Here is a 21,230-nt window from a genome sequence, read left to right as displayed (position 1 = left end):
AGGGGACTGGCCTCCAGTCAGTGGTATTTATTGAGCGCTTTACGGTGCAGATCACTGTACTAGTGCTTGGACGAGTACAAGATGCCATATCCCTTTTCTGTACCTCGACTACAGCCAAGTCTAACACGGCTCCACCCTACTTTCGCTTTTTTGAGGAGACAGTAATTGCCACTTGTTGTGGGAGACCTGTTCTGCTCGACACAGGGCAGAAAGTGTTCAGAGAGGAACTGAAAAGGTGAAGTTCAACACCGCTGCTTTTCTGATGAGAGACAACGGGAGAACAGTGCTCAAAACACTTCAACAAAATAGAGTCACTCCCACTGGGACTTCCACGGGTACTTATCTCTGGGTTTAAGATTTTCACTAGTGAACTTTTGAAAGGGCCTAATTTTTAGTGTAAAGAAAAATTTCACTGGATTTGGGAAAGGAAATTCCAACAACCAAAACCAGAACGGAAGGGTTTATGGTTTAGGAAGTCAGTGGCTGAAGGGTTTTGCTGGTGGAGAAGGAAGACAGGGTGAATAACAGTATGATCTTAAAGAGGGTTCCTCAACCTTTCTTGTGGCAGAGAAACAATCAGAGCTCATGGTTGACAGCTGTTGGGGACTGGAAGGGGAGTGGGCATTCCTGGTCCCCTCTCAGTTTCCTCCCAAGACCTCCCTACCCAGCCATGGCAACGCTTTCATCCTCAAACAATTCTTCTCCCACCTCTTGCCCTCACAACAGCCCCAGCCATGCTTCTCCTCTATTTACCCAGCAGCAGAATTTACTAAGTGGTTACTCTGGGCATAGCACTGGATTAGGTGTTTGAAAAAGTACAAAGTGGCAAAGGACACAGGCCCTGTTTTCAAGGAGGTTATAATCTAACGACAAAGCTCAGCATCCTCTGGGACTGAATATCATATAATGTTAGCATCACCACAGAGGAGGTAGCGTGGTTCCAAAGGGATTTTGCAAGCAATCAATAGAGAAGCAACATTGCTTTGTGGAAAGAGCACAGGCCTGGGGGTCAGAGGATCTGGGTTCTAATCTCCGGCTCGTCCAACTGCCTGCTGCGTGACCTTGGGAAAGTTACTTAACTTCTCTGTGCCTCAGCTGCCTCATTTGTAAAAATGGCAATTAAATACCTGTTCTCCCTCCTACTTAGACTATGAGCCCCATATGGGACAGGGACTGTGCTTGACCTGATTAACTTGTATCTACCCCAGCGCTTAGAACAGTGCTTGACATAGTAAGCACTGAACAAATACTAAAAAAATAAATTGACTGATCCCCTATACTCTGAAGAATACTTTATGAAGAACTTGGGAGAGTACAAAAGATATTGTGAACTGTGACGGGAAAGGCAGATGGAGGAGAGGAATTGGGAGGGAAGATTGGACATAATTCGCTCTTGGACATGTTAAGCTTGAGATGACGGCAGAACATCCCTTTCCTCTGCTCCTCCTCCCCTCCCCACTGTCCCAACTCCCTCTGCTCTACTCCCATCCCCCTTGTGTATACATGTACATATTTATTATTCCATTTATTTTATTAATGATGTGTAAATACCTATAATTTTATTTATTTATGATGCTATCGATGCCTGTCTACTTGTTTTGTTTTGTTGTCTGTCTCCCCCTTCTAGACTGTGAACCTGTTATTGGGTGATTGTCTCTGTTGCCAAATTGTACTTTCCAAGCGCTTAGTACAGTGCTCTGCACACAGTAAATGCTCAATAAATATGATTGAATGAGTGAATGAATGATCATCCAGGTACAGATGCCCTGGCGGCAAGAGAAAATGCAAGCTTGCAGGGGAGAGAGGTCGGGGCTAGTGAAATCAACTTGAGAGTCAGCCCCGTATAGGTGATAATAGAAGCTGTGGGAATGGATGAGCTCCCCCAAGTAGGATGTGTAGATTGAGAATAAAAGAGACTCAGAAACAAGCCTTGAGGGACAGGTGCTGAGGGACTTCCCCCAACTTAAAGCCCTTAAAATCATCAGCCAAAATGACCAAACCCAAACCTGAAAGACTACTCGTGGGAAGGGAAGGCGCAAACTCAATGCTCAACTGCAGGAAATTCAGGGAGGAGTAGGACGAATGGCCTTGGGGAGCCCTTGCCAATCAATCAATAAATCAGTGGTATTTATTGAGCACCTACTATAGGCCTAACCGCGTACGAAGTGCTTTCCAGACACGATGCTCGGAAACACATATTCCCCAAGAACCTTTAACGACAATGCCCAATATTTTAATATGAATAAAGAGGGACTTGTAGGCCTCGGTAATCCACTAAAACATGTTATTTGTCTTCTGGAGATGAACTTGGCCCCGTAAATAAGGCGGACATACATTCAATCGTATTTATTGAGCGCTTACTGTGTGTAGAGCACTGTACTAAGGGCTTCGTAACAGGATAGTATATAGTATATTATACTATAGTATAGTACAGTATAGAGAAGCAGTGTGGTTCAGTGGCAAGAGACTGGGCTTTCGAGTCAGACATCAGGGGTTCGAATCCCGCTCCACTGCTTGTCACCTGTGTGACCTTGGGCAAGTCACTTCTCTGGGCCTCAGTTACCTCCTCTGTAAAATGGGGATTAAGACCGTGAGCCCCACGTGGGACAACCTGATCACCCTGTAAAATCCCCAGAGCTTAGTACAGTGCTTTGCACATAGTAAGCGCTTAATAAATGCCATTATTATTATTATTATAAACGTCCCACTCTGCACCGCCCATTGCCTACACGCTGCAGCAACTGCACACTGTATTGATGAAACATGCTTCCTTTAGCTCTGCGGCTTGACTTGTCCGCCTCTGACAGCTGGGGCTCTTCTGAATGAAGCAAGCCTCTGTCTGTCCTCGCTCCTGCCGACAATGAACAGGAGCGAAAGAACAGAGAAGGAAAAGCCAAATTCAAAGCTCGCGGTCCCTTTTGAATCCTAGTGCGGGGATCCTAAGCCTCCGAAAAGGGCGCAGACCATCATGAATTATGAAAAGCATGTTTTCTCAAGGCCTTGAGCAGGGAACAGAAGCCAACAACTAAGCGGAGATTCACTTCAGTATAAAAGCAGGAGTAGGATACCAGAGATTTGACTGCCCGCGTGTCCAGAGAATTCTCATCATTCGTTTGCAACCTACCTCCCCAAAGTGGGATAACAACTTAATTATTTGAGCGGAGATGGTTCTTAAGTAAGCAGAACACCCACTGAAATGAGCTCAAATTAGCATGACAATCCAAGAACAACAATGCTAGGAATAGCAAATGTGAAAATGTGGTGACTCAAAGGAACAGAGGTCATGGGTTCAAATCCTGACTCCCCCACGTCTGCTGTGTGACTTTAGGCACACTTTGGGACTTCACTTCTCTGTGCCTCAGTTACCTCATCTGTAAAATAGGGATTAAGACTGTGAGCCCCACGTGGGACAACCTGATCACCTTGTAACCTCCCCAGCGCTTAGAACAGTGTTTTGCACTTAGCGCTTAATAAATGCCATTAAAAAAAACCACAAGACAATAGCTGCAACTTTTGCCTTTGTGTTTCCAGCCCATACCTTTCACTCTCCTCTCTCTTCTTTGCCCCTTCGCTCTGTCGATCATCTGTTGGACACCCTTAGCAGATGGTGGAATCTGTGACAATGTTTTAAAAGGCAGGAACTAGAGAAGTTCCTGATGCTGGAAAAGGGATGGATGTTTCTGTGCAGGGGAGAAGGGAGGAGCCAACAATTCCATGTTCCCAAAGCTCTACACAACATTTTAGTACAACAACGTATTTCCTTTCCTTTCACACAATCCCCCACTGCCTTTTTTAGGAGAAGCAGCGTGGCCCAGGGGAAAGAGTATGGGCTTTGGAGTCAGAGGTCATGGGTTCAAATCCCGGCTCTGCCAATTGTCAGCTGTGTGACTTTGGGCAAGTCACTTCACTTCTCTGTGCCTCAGTTACCTCATCTGTAAAATGGGGATGAAGGCTGTGAGCCCCCCGGGGGTCAACCTGACCACTTTGTAACCTCTCCAGCGCTTATAACAGTGCTTTGCACATAGTAAGTGCTTAATAAATGCCATTGTTATTATTATTATTTTTTTTAGGAGAAGCGGCGTGGCCCAGTGGAAAGAGTATGGTCCTGAAAGTCAGAGGACATGGGTTCTAATCTTGGCTCTGCTACTCACCTTAAGTGTAACCTTGGGTAAGTCACTTAACTTCTCTGTGCCTCAGTTACCTCATCTGGGGATTAAGACTGTGAGCCTCATGTGGGAGAGGGACTGTGTCCAACCTGATTACCTTGTATCTACCTCAGTGCTTAGAACAATGCTTGGCACATAGTAAGCACTTAACAAATACTATCAGTATTATTATAATTATTCTTTTTTTGCTGTTTCCTGCAGTCCAAATCATCTCTTAGTATCACCCAGCTGCGACATCTAAAATGTCCGTCTTCTTGCCTAGCTTTAAACCAGACAAAAACTAGGTGGGTGGGGCATGCCTGATTCTCTTCCCCGGGTAAAAGCCACCTCCATTTGTGAGTTAAGTTGCCTTTTAATGGAAATACGATTCTGCGATCATTTCCATAAAAATGCAACCTGGCACAGTTTTGTTTCTCTTGTCGTTTGCCCAAATGTGTGCTCCTTTGATTGATTTGGGTTGAAACTCTGGACAAGTAAGCTTTTCTGAGCTTTTCGTTTTTTGTTGGCGAGAAAAAAAGCAGGGACAACGTGATGCAGGCGCAGCCAGTCCTCAATAAAAGGGGCACCGATTATCCAGGACAATTCAGGGGACCCTCCCGCCCAACTGCCCTTCCAACACTATCTTGTAATCACTGGGTCTTGCTGAGCAACTGCCTTTTCAACCATCTTGTCTCCCTAATTGCACTGGGAGCTTCTTGAGGGAAAGGACTGTTTCTTCTTTAACACGTGTTCCAGCAGCTGAGGGGAAGCTGGGAGCCTCAGTAAATATGACCTAGTGGAAAGTCTGGAACTGTGCAGTATGGAACAGTACAGAGAAGCAGTGTGGCCTAGTGGAAAGAGCACAGGCCTGGGAGTCGGAGGATCTGTGTTCTAATCCTGGCCCTGACAAATGCTTGCTGTGTGATCTTGGGCAAGCCACTTAACTTTTCTGTGCCTCAGCTATCTCATCTGAAAAATGGGGATTCAATCCTTCACTCCTACTCCTACTTAGACTGTGAGCGCACTGTAGGACAGGACCTATGTCCAACCCGATTAACTTGAATCTACCCAAGAGCTTAGGACAGTGCTCATAGTAAGCACTTAGCAATTATTATTATTAGAAACTGGGATCAGGTCCCATCCTGGCTCTACTACTTGCCTGCTGAGTGACCAGCCCAAGTCACTTAACTCCTCTGTGCTTCTGTCTTCTCATTTGTAAAATGGGGATAAAAATACCTCTGACTCTCAGGCCCATATTCTTGCCACTAGGCCACAGTACTTCCTCTTCCTCTCAATAGAAAGTCTCTAAGTCCCTCTATTTCCAGGGCCATCAATCCTCTGGGGCAAGAAGTCCATCCTGCCTTGTTTGTCCCGCCTCCAAAGTAGTTCGCTGGCCCCGATCTTGTTACCCCCGAGTCCTGGTAGCACACCAATTAGTGGATGCACTTGAAAACCGCAATCAGTTGAAAACTAACTTCAGTCACCAAGTGGGAACCACGACACCTTGCAAGACACACCTCCCCCGCAGCCCCCAACTTTTACAAAGCCAGCAGTGACTCCTCTGGACTTACTAACAAAGTGCCACCAGAACAACTGGCAGATTATATTTTTTTCTCCAAGTACAAGCAATTTAAATATTCTAAACATTGCCCAAATCTTTGCATTTGCCCATCAACAGCAGCAGAGGAGGGGGTACTTTGTTCCTGCATCCTGATCCAGTGGCAGGACTCAGCAAGAAGGGGCTGAAGAGGAATCTCGGCTGAACTCCGGACACTCGCAGTGGTCACTGACTCACTGGTTCCATCCTCAGTTCTTCAAGCCAACAATTACTCTCCCCCCCTTTTCAAAGCCTTATTGAAAGCACATCTCCTTCAAAAGGCTTTCCCTGACTAAATCCTCTTTGTCTTTTCTTTCCCTTCCTTCTGCACCACTTTGACTTGCTCCCTTTATTCATGTCCTTTCACAGCACTTAAATACATATCTGTAATTTATTTATTTATATTGAGGTCTGTCTCCTCCTCTACACTGTAAGCTCGCTGTGGGCAGGGAATGCGTCTGTTGAATTGCTATACTGAACTCTCCCAAGCACCTAGTACAGTACTCTGCAAAGAGTAAGTACTCAGTAAATATGACTGACTGGTTTGGTCACTGTGCTGAAGATGCTCAGAATGTGCCTGCTCTATCTGGGAAACAGGCAGGGTCTCTTCCTCCCTTCAAAGCCCTACTGAGAGCTCACCTCCTCCAGGAGGCCTTCCCAGACTGAGCCCCATTTTTCCCTCTCCTCCTCCCCATCCCCCCACAGCACCTGTATATATGTTTGCACAGATTTATTACTCTATTTTACTTGTACATATTTACCATTCTATTAATTTCGTTAATGATGTGCATCTAGCTTTATTTCTATTTATTCTTATGACTTGACACCTGTTCACATGTTTCGTTTTGTTGTCTGTCTCCCCCTTCTAGACTGTGAGCCTGTTGTTGGGTAGGGACCGTCTCTATATGTTGCCAACTTGTACTTCCCAAGTGCTTAGTACAGTGTTCTACACACAGTAAGCGCTCAATAACTACGATTGAATGAATGAATTAATGAATGAGTAGGGCTTGCTTCAGATGCTAAGGGACAATAAGCAACCACCTCAGGGCGACACATGGCGGGGAAAGCAGTTTGACCCGGTATAAAGAGAAGTCGCTCAGTGGAAAAGAGCACGGGCTTTGGAGACAGAGGTCATGGGTTCAAATCCCGGCTCTGCCAATTGTCAGCTGTGTGACTTTGGGCAAGTCACTTCACTTCTCTGTGCCTCAGTTACCTCATCTGTAAAATGGGGGTGAAGACTGTGAGCCCCATGTGGGACAACCTGATCACCCTGTAGCCACCCCAGAGCTTAGAACAGTGCTTTGCACATAGTAAGTGCTTAATAAATGTCATCATTATTATTATAAAGATGGCGGGGTTGGGGGGAGGGATGGGGTGGAAGTCAGTGTCTCTGAGCCAATCCACCTGGGGCTCTCGGTCGAGAGGCAACAGCAGGGGGTGGGGGAAGGACAGTGAGGGTGGCAACCAAGATGGGGGGGCAGAGGCAGAAAAATGTTTTTTTTTACCAAATGTTCCCTGAAATGTAGTGATGTCTTATGGAATCAATCAATCGTATTTATTGAGCGCTTACTGTGTGCAGAGCACTGTACTAAGCGCTTGGGAAGTACAAGTTGGCAACATATAGAGACAGTCCCTACCCAACAGTGGGCTCACAGTCTAAAAGGGAGCAGCAAATTTTTCCCCACCTCAGGGCAGCCAGATGTCTGAAAGCCGGCCCCGGGGTTGAGTGGTCAAATCAGGCTAATCGCTCCTGCCCGGGTGGCTGTAAGTTGAAGGTTTGAATCCTGAAATAGGGATCTTCCCTCCTGAACACCCCAGTCCAGGTGGCGAGTACAGTGATCAGCCTGATGCAGGACAGTCTAGGATTCTTCACGGTTGAAAGCCCATCCTCTATCAAAAGCAGTGGTTAACACAAACTTAAATGCTCGAGAACATGGACTCCGCCCAGTTGAAAGAGATGATTAAGCACCAAATCCCAAAAAAGACACAGAAGAAATGAGAATGAATGGGGGTGAGAAAGTTGGCTGAAGTGTTTCACACACAGCAAACAATCTCTTTCAATTGTAGCATGTGTGAGTTGAAGTCGTGTCTAGGCATTTTCTCCTGCTCATACAAGCACTTAACTTGGCACACACTTCTTGCAGGAACTCCTCCTGATCTAGCCACAAGAGTGGAATATTGAGTGGAGGACTTCCCTCAATAACCCAGGTGAACATGGGAGTCAGGAAATTGGATCCAACCTTCCTTCCTTAAGAGTGGCCAGTGTCAGTGGCACACACTGACATAATTCACAGTATTCCTGTGGTTCCACCCAAGATAACCAAGTCCCCACGCAAAGATGGCTCCAGGGAGCACCTGCTCATTTCAGTGACCTGCTCCAGTAGTTTCGTCCCAAAATGGAAAGAAAATGGTTCTTCTTGTCCATTATCTCAAAAGTCCCAGTAAAGCAACAATCGATGGAATTTATTGAGGGCTTACTGTATGCCGAGCACTATACTAAGTGCTTGGGAAAGAATGATACAATAATAATAACAACAACTATCGTATTTGTTAACAACTTACTCTATGCCAAGGACTGTACTAAGCCCTGGAGTGGCTGCAAGCAAATCAGGCTGGACACAGTTCCTGTTCTACGTGGGGTTCAGTCTCAATCCCCATTTTACAGATGAGGTAACTGAGGCACAGAGAAGTAAAGTGACTTGCCCAAAGTCACACAGCAGACACGTGGTGGAGCAGGGATTAGAACTCATGACCTTCTGACTCTCAGGCCTATGTTCTATTCACTATGCCATGCTGCTTCTCAATAGAGTTAGTAGACACAATCCCCGTGCCCAAGGAACAAACAAATAGCAGTTTTGCAACCACCTCAAGTGACCAGCTTCCTTCTGAAATCACATCTCCTCCAGGAGGGCCTCCCTGATTATTCTCGCATTTCCTCATTCTAGATCTGTCCCCAAAATTGCTACTTAAGCACTTCCTGTCACCTAAGCAGCTGGGGAATCAAACAACCCCTAGTACATTTATTTCTACTCTAATTACTCCTCTTACCTGTAATTTATTTTATTGTCTCACTCTCTCTCTTTCACCAGACTGCCTGATCCTAGAGGGCAGGCATCATATCTACGATTTCTAGTGTATTCCCCCAAACAGTTGAGTTCTGTGTTCTGTGCACAGTAGGTGTTCAAAGAATACTACTGATTCCTTGATAATAGTCGTACTGGTATTCATTGAGCACCCACTGAGTATAGTCTGTACTAAGTCAGCCAGTCAGTTGCATTTATTGAGCGCTTAATGTGTGCAGGGAGAGCACTGTACTAAGCACATGGGAGAGTGCACAACAAAATAACCACATCCTAGCTAGCTCTCTTCCTCTCTTCAAAGCCCTACTGAGAGTTCACCTCCTCCAGTAGGCCTTCCCAGACTGAGCCCCCTTTTTCCTCTCCTCCTCCCCATCTCCCCCGCCCTACCTCCTTCCTCTCACCACTGCACCTGTATATATGTTTGTACAGATTTATTTCTCTATTTTACTTGTACACATTTACTATTCTATTTATTTTGTTAATGATGTGCATCTAGCTTTACTTCTATTTATTCTGATGACTTGACACCTGTCCACATGTTTTGTTTTGTTGTCTGTCTCCCCCTTCTAGACTGTGAGCCCACTGTTGGGTAGGGACCGTCTCTGTATGTTGCCAACTTGTACTTCCCAAGCACTTAGTACACTGCTCTGCACAAAGTAAGTGCTCAATAAATACGATTGAATGAATGAATGAAAATCCTGGGTCCACAATGAGCTTACAGTCCAGAGCACTTGGGAAAGTGCAACAGAAGCCCAAGACACATTCCCTGCGCACAGTGAGCTTATATTCTAATTGGGGAGATAGACATAAATAGGGAATCCTTTCCCTCTAAATGACTCCCAGACAAAAAAAAAATGAAAGGCTAAGGCTTCAGGTGGTGTTCAGAAATCACCAATCCTTAAAATCTCTGTTCATCTCAGAAAGCTTACAGGGGTCCAGTCAATACATAACAACATCACTCAGTCCCAATCAGATTCACTCCCTTCTCCATCTCCCCCATTAGTCACACCCACAGCCCTATTTTTTTTTATCAAATGCAAAGAGGAAACAGTAAAGAAAAGTTGGATATAACACTTTGTCTTGGGCCCATTGCCCAATTTCCATTAGCCCGTGGCTGAGTAGAGACTTTCCTTACCACCAACCCTACTGAACACTGAGAACAGGAGCCTCTGGTTTCTGAAGGCAACTGATTCATAGATAGAAAACAGGACCACCAAGCACCCCCCTGAGCCTCCCCACCCTCGCCCCCCACAAACCAGAAGCAAACAATAAGCGAAGACGGCGGGACGGGGCAGGTGGCTTTCTCTGACTTGATGAAGCCACCCACCCTGTACAGCAGGAAACCTCTGGTGCCAAGAGTAGATAGGGCATTAAACCTTGTTCTCTCTTTTGACCCAACGCTAGCTGCATTAAAATGGAGTGAGGATTCCTCTCCCCACCTCCCCCTTACCCCCGCCCCAACCTTTCCACCACACATTCCTCAGGTCCCTTACGGGCACCCTAAGAAGCTGGCATGCAGCAACCCTGATCAGCACTCACCCCATCAGCCCATGTGGAGAATTCCAGACTGACCAATCACCCACCTCCTTCGCTTTACCTCTTCTCCAGCTGGGAACTGTACTCATAAATCGACTAATCCCGCATTTTGCAGTTTTAAGTCTCAAAAGTCTATCATTTCTTAAGCGGCCATTTACAAAGCCAATGCCCAGAAGCCAGTGGATGCTTTAATCTTCCCCTAATAACCTCATTGCCATTTTAAGGTTTTGGTTGCCAGCGATGACATGTTTTTTCCTCCAAGATTTTTAGCACATGTGGCTTGCATCAGTGTGGTTTCAGATTCACTCTGTGTTTAGACCGCTTGCTTCACACATTCTCATATTTACACACATCCACTGAACATAACCTCAAGTGAATGATTTAAGAAGTCCTAATGTGCTTCAGACTTCTCAAATATAATTTGGGCTTTAAATTAAATTTGTACTCCCATTGGGAAGCTAAGATGGCTAAACATGGCAAATGGAATCCAATTCAAATAGATAGGTATAGTTTTTTTACACTAGAGAGAAAGAGACAGAGAGAGAGACAGACAGACTGACATATAGACAGACATATATACTACCGAGGAGTGGAATTTCAATTACAATAGGCTTGGGTTTCACCTTCCTGTTGATGTGCTTCATAATTCAAAACAAATTTTAGAGGGTACAAATTTTTGCTTTGGCCCTAATTTTAAAAGAATGAAAATCTTTACTGCCCAAACTTTAAATTCCTCCTTTGGCGATTATCTTGGGGGCAAAGTTACTCAGTTCCACAGTTAAACTCATTGAAGTTTAAGACCAGGCTCTATGGTGAGAGAAAGACTTATGCCCAGACACCCACCCCACCCCCTAAAAAATAAATAAAAAGTGTAGCCATGAAGCAACGTAACCTCTCTCGCCCAATTTTCAATTTACCAAGCAGAATGCTCCAGTAAGTGTGCTATTTGATACTGCTCTTAAAGCTGAAAAACAACCACGCACGTCTTATTTAGCCCAACAGTTCTGACAGTAAGCACTGTTCACGGAGAAAAATAAACCACCACATGGGGAGTGAGCAGCCACAAAAATGTGCTAATGGCAATAAAAAGTTAAACATGATCTAAAATGGAGTACACAGATGCTAACTAGCTACCTGGGAGGAAAAATGAAAGACATACATTACTCAGGAAAATGGGATAAGAATTAGATGGTGAGATTTTACTGTGCTTGAAAATTAGATGCAAAAATGTCAACACACATGAGCTATACAGGGTTAAGTTTTTCCCAACTTACTATGGAATTATATTTATGGAAGGTGAATGGTGGTTGGGAAAAACTTAACCCTGAATATCTTATTACATGTGTTGAAATTTGGATTTATCATCATATATATCATGTGAGTAATCCAAAAAGCACATACGCATAACAGCAATGAAAAGAGATTTTGTGGAAACTTCCTTAAACTAGAAGGACGAAGGCCCTTATCTTCCTCCTTTGATAGTCGATATTTCGGCAAATAAATACACAGATCACTTTAATTGGCTCAATCTCCTTCCTTCTCCGGTGAAAAGAAACACTGCTCTTGTCTCACACAAAATTTACCTCCTCAAAGGACACTGTCCACATGTAAATTCAGAATTTTAAGGTCAAGTAGTTCAGGACCTGAAACCAAGAAAATCCCTAGATTTTTAAGTACACAAAATTCTTGTCCCAACTGGAAAATTTGTTAGCCCTCATTTTCCTCAAAAGCATTTCTATTAAGGTAATATGAAGCTTAAGAAGTTACAGGCAGAAAACAGAATTTTGTTTCAGAAAGCATGGAATTAATGGGGAGAGAGATTCACAGTTTTTTTTCCATGACTCAAAGTACTACATTTCCTATCTCCAATGTTATTTTAAATAAAATTGCCATTTCTCCTTTTCCTTGCTTGACAGTGACATTTCTGGTGATCTCACCGGCATGTAGGAGGCCCAGCATAAGAAAATGTAATGCAAACTAAGTTCTATTTTTCTTTAACAGTAGTTGAGCATATGAAGATGTTTTACAGTAATATGTACTTAATATGTGCTTAATGTGCTTCAAAGTGATTTTAAAATGTGTATCACAATAGAATGTGCGGTATCAACAGAAGGCCCTGTCCTGATTTAGTGGATTTTATGGGTTATTTAGATGAGTAAATTGGACTGAACTCTGGTTTGGCGGCTTGGATATCAAATACTTGCTACTTGGTACTATTAAGATCAGTCAATACCATCTTATTCCGCTCTGGTGGCAGTGGTTTCAGGACCAAATTTCATGATTATCACAAGATTGACTTAACATGTCTTATTTTGGACAGATACATGGTATGCTTTGGGATACGAACTCTTTGTCCACCACGAGCATATTAAGTTCCTTTCTGAATTGACTGTGGTGAGCCAAGCAACAGATATTGCTTTTAAACTGTACCCAAAGTTGACTCAACTTTTATTTTTAAAAACCTATTTCACCCAGGGAGTCTCATGAATGATTTTTCTTGAGCAAATTCTGATGAGCAATTTGTAGTTCGCTGAGGGGGGGAACTGCTCGACTTTACAAACTCCTGCTAGCAATCTGTAAAGGGACGCTCCTGAAATTCATAGCTTAGTCAGAAAAAGGCTGAAACATTACATCTACACTGGGGCAGGGGAAGAGTGTTTTTGTCCTTTGCTTATTGTCCCCCTGCTGCTTCCTCTCCCAAGCCTTGTGCTAACACCAGAATCATGTGCTATCATGTTTAGCTCAGTCTGTCAGAGGGTCCGGGTGGAGTCAGGCTGGCTGAAGTGTAAACTTCATGAGAATCTATCACCTAGCAAAGAACCTACCTTCCTGCGAAACTTCGGCTCTCAGCACACGTTTTTTCTTTCTAGTAAAAGCAGTTTTCTGACCCACTCAGCCAAACTACTTAATCCTCTTTCTCAACCTGGGTGTGATTTGGCCAGGATAGGTTTTAATTACCGTATGATTAGTCTTGTATTTACAATCCCAGTGGAGGGAAAGCTGTCCTGAACCTCGAATTTACTATTTTCATCTCAACACTCTATAATTCAATTGACAAATTATTTTGCTACCCCTAAAATTCTGAATCCACTGCCACAATATCAACAGCTTAAAAAAACACTTTCATAAAATAAAAAAACGGAGTTCACAGCTTGTTAAGCATTTAACCAGATGTAAATACTAAACAGCGAACATGCCATTTAACAGCAAAGCAGTGTGTCCAACTGAGGGTATAAGTACTGTCTACGTAAGGCTAACAAGACTGATGTGAATAATAGATTGCCGGAGAAGAAAAAAAATCTGAATATAAGCAAAGTCTTGCTTCACAGCAAAATTCCACTAGCACATTTCAGTTTCTAAGGTGGCCTATTTAGTCCTTGTTCTAGGCCTGGTCAAACCTTAATAGTTTTTGCACTGAAGAGTTCAAAATCACCTATGTCTCCGGTCCACCTGTACAGACCTACTGTAGTCAGATATAAAGACTCCCGTTCTAAACCTCCACTGCAAGCAGCATCACTCAGCTCTAGCCAAACCTTTCATTTTCTTACTGTGAACCAACCAAAAAACAAAGTGTTCTCTGCTTCTGACTTTGTTTTCAATTCCAACTTTATTTTGGCCACTCCCCAAGCATTAGTTCACCCATAAGACTCCACCATACTGAAAGGAAAATCTTTTTTTTTTCTACCAAATTGTACCCAACAATAAAATGGAAGCCTGGTAATGCTAACAATAAACTATGTCAACAAGGTCTTCTCCTTCGGGTTACTTCATTTAAAAGTTAGAGCAATCTCCTTCTACACCTTGCGCTAAACTCAATCATCTTTAAAATTTCAGTCTCTACTCACCTATTTCATAAATCATTTGTTATTTTCTTGGATAAAGTATTCTTTGGGGAGGAATCTCGTGTCAAAAGTGGGGAAAGTTTCATCAGGGGACAGCCATATGCACAAAAGTAATTTTCCTCTAAAGATGTTCACAATTATAGTGCAGGTAGTAAAGAACTGAGCTACAAAGCCCTCCTCTAAAAAGGTTCTCAATTATACTGCAGTTATTTAAACACGGGGCTACAAAGGCCTGCAGGGGAGCCATTCGATGTATTTTCTAGATCCAATATCACATTCAGTTCTCCAGAGTCCAAAAACACCATAAATGAATTCTAAATAGACTCCTTAGCTTATTTGAGGCTATTTTCCTTTTCACTCAGACACAACCACTGCTGCTGAATTATGCAGGCCCACAAGCAGGGCTCCTTTCACTCATGGGCACATGCTCTCCAAGACAAGGAGGGCACCCCTGATTTTCATTGTCAAATTACCGCTTCTGATACACACTTCGGTCTTCCAAATTAGGACCCACTGCTATAAAAGTAGAAGAACTTAAAGGCTGGTTGAACTATAAAAGACTCTGCTTTTAGATGTACCCTTTAATTTTTCCTCTATTGCCTCCTCTTATCCTTAAATTTGGAAAAGTAATTTTAGACTGTCTACCTCACCAACCTTACAATGCTACTGTCATGGACATTCAATCCACTCCCTTGGTAGCCCTGCAAAATGCTAAATGAAATGCAAAAGTTGAGGGAGAAAATCCTCAGTCCCTCACCTTGGAAAAAATTTCTAGTTGCCAGGTTAAAAATGCAGAGATCCACCTTGCTGGGGGCTGAAGGTTCCTGTTGGTATTTATTAATTTTTTTAAAAAACTGAATCCACGGATGAGAGGGAGATGCTGCACATTAACAGGGTGCCTCACTGGCTTGTGGATACAAAGTTGGACATCTGAGGCTAAAATTCCAATGCTAGGGTTTGTTTGAAATCAATAGAGCTGTATCAAACCAGAACCCCATGAGAGCATCACCAACTGTCCTTGGTCCTTTTGCAATGGGTCAAAGAACTGACAATGGGCTGCAAAAGCACTCTGCGTTTGAATTTTTACTATGAAGGTACTCAGTTTACAATTGAGTAGCCAGGAGGACATCTACAAAGGAAAAACCTGCACAGTACTTTGTGGACAGGGAATATGTCTGCTTATTGTTATATTGTACTCTCCCAAGCGCTTAGTACAATGCTCTGCACACAGTAAGCATTCAATAGATATGATTGAATGAATGAATGAATGGTTTCAATGGCTCTGCACTGCCATTGCCTGGTCTGGGCTTTTCAGATCAGAAATGAAGAGCTGTTCCACCACCCCCTTCACCGCCCTGCCCAAAATAAAACTAAACATGGTTGGGCTGCTAAAAAGTTTATGTCACTGGAAAGGAGATGGGGTGGAACAGGGGTCTACTGCTATTCAGGAGGACTCTGGCTGCAAAGCTAAGTGCTATGATGCAAAGGAGTCATAAAAAAAGAAGTCTTACGTTTAGATAGAAGGAAATTGGCAAGCTCACCTGGAATGGAAAGAGAGTTGTATTATCAGCTTGCCACTGATTTGCTCATAAAGGCCTACTTTCTGCGCAAACTAGGTTGACCGCACAACGCGTCCCCAGGGTTTGATGAGTGCATGGGCGGGTGTAGCATCTTCATAAGCACAACTGCCTTGGACCGCTTGTGTCAGGGAGGCCGTGTTCGCTTCTCACGGCAAGACAGTGAGTGCACTGCGGGACAGAGACACACAACATCGGGGGCACACAACATCTCAGAAAGACTGTCTTTTGGGGGGCCCAAGAGGAAGGGATAAGGGAAACGGGGCAGCAGCTGGGGAAGGGTGCAGAGGAGGATCTGGGAATTGCACATTTCCCTGGAACAGGATTAGATTATTCCAAATATGCTTATTTTACTTGTGAAGAAAAATAGCAATGCTACCTTACATTTTTGGAGAGATAATTTGCTGAGGACTCCCCCACCCCACAATTCTGTAAGACATGATAAAGTTGCAAAATGCATACAGAGTGCAGAGTAAGGGATTCTGGAATACAAAAAGACTTATGAACTATCTTGAAGTTTTTGAAATTCTGGGTTCTAAGCAATTGCTAGCACCTCAGAAGAATTCTAGTCAAATGATGCACAGTAAAACTAAATATACTGGGATTTCAATACAGAACCTTTAAAATGCCAAAAAGCAAAAGACACACTTTGAAGAGCAGATCAAAAATGGGTATTTGCACTTGTGCAAACACACACATATTCATTATAAATGTATCTATGCATATATATACACATATTCATGATAAATATACATATATATACACGTATGCACATATACACCTCAGTGTGAAGTAGAGAGTGTCTTGAAAGCATATGGTCCCGCGAAATGTTTACTGGCTTCAGCCTAGACGGGTAATCAAAATTTTTGCAACACTAAAGGCAAAAATACCCTTATTAATCTCTCTGAGAACTCACACTGACAGATCATTTATAAAGTTCTTGTAACGTGTAATTCTATACAGTACTATATGATTTGTTTAACCTTAGAGAGTATGTTAGAGGAGGAATGGGGCAAATGCTGTCTCAACAGGGGAAAAAATAAAAACTTCAAAATGCAGTTTGAATTACAGTGTATTTCTTCCACTGAAGTTTTAAAGATTTATCATCTGCATTCTTTGCTTCCTTGTGCATAAAATAAGGAGACATTAATTATTCAATTTCAAAGTCCCATTCAGAACAGCAGTACCCCCAAAGTTTTCCCTCTTGAATTCTGTTACATGATATACCCAATCTCCTGGCTGCATCCTTCAACCCGCTACTCCTCATCGCTTAACAGATAAGCATTTATTTTCTGTTACCAAATGACTGAACCCTCCGAATGCATTTCTCAGGTGGTTCTGCGGGCCGCTGTGGTGACCGTAGGCCCGCCTGAATGAAACAGCTGTTCACGAAATTCAAGCGGTCTCATCTAAAATGACAGCTTTTTTCTACCTCGACTGCTTTGGTAAACTTATGCAAGGAAGATAAAGAGTTAAGTCTAAGGAATGTGACAGTTCTCCATGTGCATCCCATAGACCTAAGGCAGTTTCCCAGTGGACTGTAAACCTCCTGCCCAGAATTTTAAGATCCTAAAATATTGCTCCACGGCTAAAGGCTGTTTTAAAATGAGCGTCACCTGGGTAGAATGAAAATTCGTTGGAAAGATAAAGTCTGCTGATCTGCAAAATCCAGGGTTTCAGGCCGGACTGGAAAGGCCATTTACCTGTGTGGCACCTACGCTTTTCATTTAAAACCTGAGCTGAGCTTACTTCACACAACACACCTCTACCAGATGATAGGGTGCTTTCTTGGCTTCATTTTCGGGGCATTTCTGATTTTCCTGAAAAGGGTTTCCACTCCGCAGTTCCCTTCAAAACTCTGCCGTTCTGAAAACATTCCTGAGCGTGGACCTGAGCCCCATTTGTGAGGGGTAGAAGGGGTCCCCACCGAGCCAGGAGGCATCCATCGGTTGGACCATGAGCCTTGGGATGGGGGAGAGGTAAAGGCCAAAGGTAAAGCCAGGAGGATGCCTTGTACTGAGTCAAGAAGAATTAAGGGTGGAAACAACTGCAAACGGTTAGTAAGGGGGCAGTCATGGAGGGAAAATAAAAGTCCACGTGGAAAAGTAATAGGAGGAAGATAAGCTGAGAGGAAAGACGTCTGGAAGGGGAAGGGGGACGGAGGGAAAAGGGTCACTGACGAGAGAGACCTTTCAGTCTAGAAGCTATTGCTTGTGTTAAGTGCAAGCATGTGCCCCGATGAGACTTGTGGCTAAGAACCGAGGTAGCCGCTGGCCTGGCCTGGCCCCGCTCGGCTCAAGGGCAAGATTTTCTGCCTTCCCGCCGGCCGGTACCTTAATCTGAGCCTCACTGCCAGGCGGGGAAAAGAACAAACGACCCATTCTGCTCCTGCCCCGTGGAAGTCGCCACACATTTTCCTAATAAGCGGAGATCCCCTGAGCCGGCGACCTTTACTGTCTGGCCGGTCCCACCCTGACCCCTCTGGGGACTCGCTGCCCCCTCCCCGACGCTGGACAGAGGGGGACCGGGCTCTCCTTGTCGCCCCGAGGGCTTGAATAATAATAACAACAACAACAACAATAATAACATTTGTTGAGCGCTTACTATGCGTGAAACACTGTTCTAAGCGCTGAAAGGGCCAAAAGGGAAGAAAACCATTTGCTTTCCTGTCTCACTCCCACCTTATCCCTTCACCCCATCACCGGGAAGCAGCGGGGTTGAGGGAAGTCGCGGGTGGGTCCCCTCTTAGGCCAAAGGTCCAGCGCTGTCCAGAGTAATCCCTTTTCCTATCGGCCACCCCCCGCTCCCAATCGATCAATCGTATTTGTAGAGCGCTTACTGTGTGCAGAGCACTGTACTAAGCGCTTAGGAAGTACAAGTTGGCAACATATAGAGACAGTCCCTACCCAACAGTGGGCTCACAGTCTAAAAGGGAGGGAGGATCGGGGGGCTCCTGGGCCAGAGTAAAGCTAGAAGGGGTTAGGATTCCCCCCAAATAATACTGCTGCTGCTACTACTACTACTACTACTACTACTAATAATAATAATAATAATAATGGCATTTGTTAAGCGCTTACTGTGTGCAAAGCACTATACACACACACCTCCGGTTCATCTGCACTTGTGCCCCTGCTCTCTCCGGATGCCCTGGTACCGGTCCGGGATTTGAGGGGGAGAGAGGGCAGAGGGCAGAGAAGCTTTGCTCTCCGGGACCCCCCCCCATCCCAACCCGCTGCCCTGCGCGGTGCACTGTGCTCTGCTTGACGCCTGTCAAACTTCTGTGCGCTCTCAAACCGGGAGGACTGGGAGAAGGGGGGAAAAGAAGGAGAAGGACCGGCCCGGGCCAGGGGGATGGGGCGGGGGGCGCAGGACTTACCGGGAGAGGGATAATAATAATGCCGCCGCCCGGTGAAGCTTGTGACCGCCGCCAGCGTGCGTGTGTGTGTATGTGTCTGTGTGTGTACGTGAGTGTGTGTGAGGTGGGGGGGTTTTGTGTGTGTGCGTGGTGTGTGGACACGGAGGAGCTGAGACTTGCACTGAGTCACTTCAGTGGGAAGGGGCTGGGCCCATGGTGCTGGCCCGGAGCTCAATGAGGGTCTTTCTTTCTCCAATCACGGATCAGTGCAACTCCCCAGGCATCGCAACTCTCTACTACCCGGGTGTAACATCCAGGGGGGCGGAACCAAGCGTGTGTGTGAGTGTGAGAGCGTGTGTGTGTGTGAGTGTGAGAGCGTGTGTGTGTGTGTGTGTGTGTGTGTTCAGCGTGTGCCACGAAGGGGGGCGGAGAGGGGGGATAGAGAAGGACAGAGAGAAGGGGAGAGAGGAAACAGGGAAGGAGAGGGAAAGCCGGGGTGGGGGGAGATCCCGGGCCCAGTTTGGAAAGAAGATCCTCCCGAAGACGGAATGGAGCGCCAGTCCCTTTCGGCTTCCAAGTTCAAGCAGAAGTAGCCCAAGGAAACCGGCGCAGCGCAGCTGGAGGACGAGGAGGAAGCAGGAAAAAGAGGAGGAAGCAGGAAAAAGAGGAGGGGAGAGGCTTGGAGGTGTTGGAGAAGGTGAAGCACCGGCCGCCAGGAATCGGATCTGTCCGTCTCAGTCGCCGGGAAAGAAGCTAGCCCGATTCCTTTGGCCGGCAACGGAACGGTCAGGGGTTGGCCTTTTTCGCTCACCAAGAAGCTAATCCTCAGAACCAGGGACTAACGGGCCACCCTCGCCTCCCCAGCTCGGGACCCCGGCATCCCGCTGCCCGGCAGACCTTTGGAAGGGGAGAAGGGACGGGAAAACCAGTCCCTGGAGGCGCAGGGGTAGAAAGGCGAATTATAACGGGAGCCGGCTGCATGATGCAAGCTTCTCCCGGGAGGAGGAGGCGCAAGGACGGCAGGATTTGAAGCAAAAACTCTTCCACCGGATGGGAACTCCGAAAAAGTTTTTTTTTTTTTCTTGCATTTGTTTGTTTGTTTTTTTTTTTTTTTTCTAACTCGGAGAGTCGACATTTTCGTCGGCCGGTGAACTTTCCCGGTTAAAAGGCCGCTTACCTAGATCGGTGGCTTCTCCCTCATTTCCAGGCTGGACCTTTAAAGGCCACGCAGGCTCCTGCTGGCGGTCGTGGAGCATCCTCGCCTTTCGACGAGGTGAAACGCATCGGACACCCTTCCTCCTCCGGCTCCCCTCTCCGCCGAGAAGTCCGGCGGACAAGCCAGAAGAGAGAGCTAAGCAAAAAGGAGAAAATTGAAGCTCGCCTTTAATTGGGAGGGGGGGGGGGGGGGGAAGGAATAATTAAAACGGTCTCGGCTCTTAAGGTTGCGCTACATAATCTATTAATTGGTTGCCATTAACATGCAGTTTTATTGACCATAGCACACAGAAGTCTGATTGTGAGTGAGGAGTGTTTTCAATGAAAGTGGAGTTATTTTAGCTGCAGACATGTTTACATTTCTGTGGTTTAGTCTATAACTTTCTCTTTTTCTTGCTTCAGAATTCTGCTCCATGAAGCAAAGCCCTTAGCTCCCAGACATTCCAAAAGTCTGCCAAAATAATAGGGGAGAGGGGGGGGAAAGCGAAGAAATAAAAACACACACACACACACACACACAGAGACCCCCGAGTCTGGGTCAGTCTCGGGGCTGTGAATGGGTAGTGTGAGTACACCCCTTCCCCACACTCCAGTTTTTTTTTTCTTTTTAACCAAAAAAAAAAAAAACAAAAACCCCGCAGGGCTCCATTTCCTGTTTGGGAGGGGTGGTGGGCTGGGAAGGCGGGGGTAAGCGACCGGGGTGGAAACACTGATTTTAGAAACTGCCTTTTCCAGGACTTGCAGGTTCTGCGGGGATCTTTAACACTAAAGACACCAAAGCGTACTTGGTTCGTCCAAAGATCTACCCTCAGCTCAGACACCCAAACCAAACACGCTGAGAAAACTTCCCTTCTTTGGACGAACCATCTGCACTTGTGTTCCA

At 45.2% G+C, this 21,230-nt stretch overlaps 1 protein-coding gene across 3 annotated transcripts in view; it reads right to left on the bottom strand.

The window, feature by feature from the left end:
- Positions 1 to 20,474, bottom strand: part of ERG (ETS transcription factor ERG) — a 203,427-nt gene extending 182,953 nt beyond the window's left edge. For all 3 annotated transcript variants that reach the window (XM_038760545.1, XM_038760538.1, XM_038760542.1), the window contains exon 1: positions 20,310 to 20,474. The gene's annotated coding sequence lies outside the window, so the exon portion shown is untranslated. The remainder of the gene's footprint in view (positions 1 to 20,309) is intronic.
- Between the last annotated feature and the right edge of the window lie 756 nt (positions 20,475 to 21,230).

The sequence above is a fragment of the Tachyglossus aculeatus genome, chromosome 18, assembly GCF_015852505.1.
Source record: "Tachyglossus aculeatus isolate mTacAcu1 chromosome 18, mTacAcu1.pri, whole genome shotgun sequence".
Lineage (NCBI taxonomy): Eukaryota > Metazoa > Chordata > Mammalia > Monotremata > Tachyglossidae > Tachyglossus > Tachyglossus aculeatus.
Note: the sequence above shows the minus strand (reverse complement) of the source record. Positions and strands in the feature narration are given on the sequence as shown.